This window comes from Benincasa hispida, chromosome 9, assembly GCF_009727055.1.
Source record: "Benincasa hispida cultivar B227 chromosome 9, ASM972705v1, whole genome shotgun sequence".
NCBI classification, from domain to species: Eukaryota; Viridiplantae; Streptophyta; class Magnoliopsida; order Cucurbitales; family Cucurbitaceae; genus Benincasa; species Benincasa hispida.
Genome location: NC_052357.1, coordinates 43,924,342 through 43,927,449, shown reverse-complemented (window position 1 = coordinate 43,927,449; position 3,108 = coordinate 43,924,342). Strand labels below are relative to the sequence as shown.

At 40.4% G+C, this 3,108-nt stretch overlaps 1 non-coding gene across 1 annotated transcript; it reads right to left on the bottom strand.

The window, feature by feature from the left end:
* Positions 1–2,393: 2,393 nt before the first annotated feature.
* On the bottom strand, positions 2,394–2,500 carry LOC120087453. The gene has a single exon (XR_005484595.1). It is a non-coding gene; the product is annotated as a small nucleolar RNA R71 (small nucleolar RNA).
* Between the last annotated feature and the right edge of the window lie 608 nt (positions 2,501–3,108).

The following is a 3,108-nucleotide window of genomic DNA, read 5'->3' as shown; positions in this document are numbered from 1 at the left end:
TTGTTTCAGTTGTTGCTATAGCCAGGCTGAAGTTATTTTTTGACAAGTGATAACGGGTAGAAATGCACATTATCACAGTGCAAAGTTATAAAACAATGAAGGATTGCGATGGTAAAAATATATAAAATTGCATCCAAAAGCATTAAGTTTATAACATTGCGATCGCATGCATCCATCGTATTAAAAAAAGCTAACTTATGTATTTTGTGCAGAAAATGCATTGGCGCAAGACAGAATTGCGATCGAAAGAAATTAACGTCCGAGCGCATTAAGAGATTGTGATTGCAAGGCTATGCGATCGTTTGCGTTCACGAAAATCTGCACAAGAAGGTGGCCGCATAAAGCCGATGCATCAAGGTGAAAGCTTAATAAATCATGATGGGACAGAAAGCTGATGATGGTCGATTCTGAATTAAGTTGACAAGCCATTAACGACACAATTTAGCAAGTACACTCAACTTTTCGGTGACAATTATTCGGCACATCAGAAAGAGAATTAATGACATCCCATCAGTGCAATCATTTGAGAGAAAAAGCTCTTCACCATGAAGCTCTATAAATATCGAAGGCCACCTTTGTTAAAGGAGTTCGTTCGTTCAGTTCGATTTTTCATTCCAGCTGAGCCATAGAAGATAGTTAGCCTTTGTTCATAACTTCCTTATACTTAGAAGGTAGAAGCGAGAGAAGAGAGAAGACGCCGGAAGATCGTCCTGGGCAGCTCGAGAGAGTGCCAGGGAGCATGGAAAATAGAGAGATGGTCGATTCTTGTGAAAGCAAGAATATCTTTTGAGCAGAGTAGAGAAGAATAGTGTAAAAGCCTTGGGAAGCAAGAAATTGCTACCAGGCTCCTTATCTTTATTTCACATTGTCATTCTGTATTTTGATTTCATATATAGAATGGAATTTGCATTTCTACATCTGTTCACTCTCTTTACAATACGCATGAGTAACTAAACTTTTGAATGGGTTGAGAAGTACTTAGCTAACATGACCTAGGATCTTCATTGCATGCGATCATCTTGTTTTATGTTGTGCCCATCACCCCTTTAGAGCTACTCAAGAGAGAGTCTAAAGAAATAACCTAAGATTTGAGAGAGCTAGGTTAGAATCTAGAATTGAGAAAGTAAGATTAAATCTGTATAAGCAAGAGATAGAGACTTAGAGATAAGCCTGTCTCTTATACACATCTAGATGTGTATAAGAGACAGGTGTGTGTGTGCGCCATTCATCATCGCATAGACAAGAATAGAGGCTTAGACGTAAGTCCTATAGACATCATCGCATACATCACATGCGTTCTAAAACTAGAAGCCATAGCATTTGTATTGAAAGATGACTTGATGTTGTATGTATGTAGCATGATCGCATAACATGAACACAATCTTAGGAAGTGTTAGCTAAGTCCCTTCTCAACCCGTTCCCTTGCATACTCATTATACTTTCGTATTATTAACTCTTTTCTCAATTCCACCACATAAACTTTATACCTTAAACATCATACCAATCAACGCATTTTTTTATTTGTCACCGCGAAGAGATCTAAAATTACCATCGCATATTGTTTCATTAGTCCCTGTGTTCGACCCTGGACTTACCAGGAAACTCAGTAGGATTTATACTTGGATCTTGCTGAGAAAAGTTGCATACACAATGCACATTCCACTATCGCATTCTACACAATTATTTCATCGTATTAACCATGCATCAAGTTTTTGGTATCGTTGCCAGGGACTACGACAATACAGATTTTTGCTAACGGTAACTTTCTGATTTTCTTTGTAGACTCTTCGTCTCTATGCACTACTTCTCCTTAGGTAAGGGAAGAAGAGGGTGTCGTATGAGCGAAGGACAAAATCCTGAGCCCGATTACGACCCAGAGATTGGGAGAACTTTCCAAAGAAGAAGAAGAGGCAACCGCCAACAACAACAACAAGCGAAAAATCCAAACATGGTGGAACAACCAGAAAATGGAGCACCAAATGCAAATAATATCATAGAGAATCCCATCCTATTGGTAGACAACCGCAGTAGGCCCATCCGAGACTGTGTCGCCCAACCTCTATGATTTCTCACAAGGAATCATGAAGCCAGCTCTTGATGGATCGAGGTTCGAAATGAAACCAGTGATGTTGTAGATGATCCAAACTGTCAGATAGTTTGGCAGTAGGTGTCGCGAGGATCCGTACGCCCACCTCCGAAGTTTCATTAAGATCTGCAACATGTTTGTGTTCCCAAACATCTTTGCTGAGGAGGTTCAATTAACATTGTTCCCATTTTTGTTGTGTGACCAGGCACGAAAATGGGCTTATTCTCTCGAACCAGGGGAGATTACATCATGGGAACAAGTAATGGAGAAGTTCATGAAGAATTATTTCCCTCTGACGGAAAACGCCAAAAGGAGGAAGCTGATCACTAATTTTGAACAGGATATTGACGAATCGCTCAATGACGCCTGGGCGAGGTTTAAGAGGTTGGTAAGAGATTGCCCGCATAATGGCTTACCAGATTGCTAATAGATGGAAATTTTCAACCACGGATTGAACCCAGCGTTGCAGATGGCTACCAATGCGGCAGCAGCTTGTGGTCTACTCGACAAGACATATGACGAGACAAAAAATATACTTGATCACATTTCAAAAAATCACGAGGACTGAAGAGAAAGTGATAAACGACTGAGAATTAAAGATAGTGACGCAAATAATGGGGTCATCGCATCCCTACAGAACCAAATGACTACGATGATGAGTTTGATAAAAGGCATCGCAATCAATAGCACGGGAACGCATAAAGGGCAAGTCAATGCAATCGCTCAAACAACCATGAGTTGTGTCACCTGTGGAGAAGCATATCTGATTGAAGAATGCCCAAGGAATCCGCAGTCAATATGCTTCATAAAGAATAACCCTTTCTCCGATACGTATAACCCCGAGTGGAGAAACCACCCCAATTTCGCTTGGAAAAATCAACAACAAAGCTATCAACCTATGGCGTAAAATGAAGGGCCACAAGGATTTTTCCCGCAAACAAATGATCAACTGCAAAATCAAGCCAGCAGTTTGCAGGCACCGCAATATTCACCTTTAGAGAGCTTGCTGAAGCAGTATATTG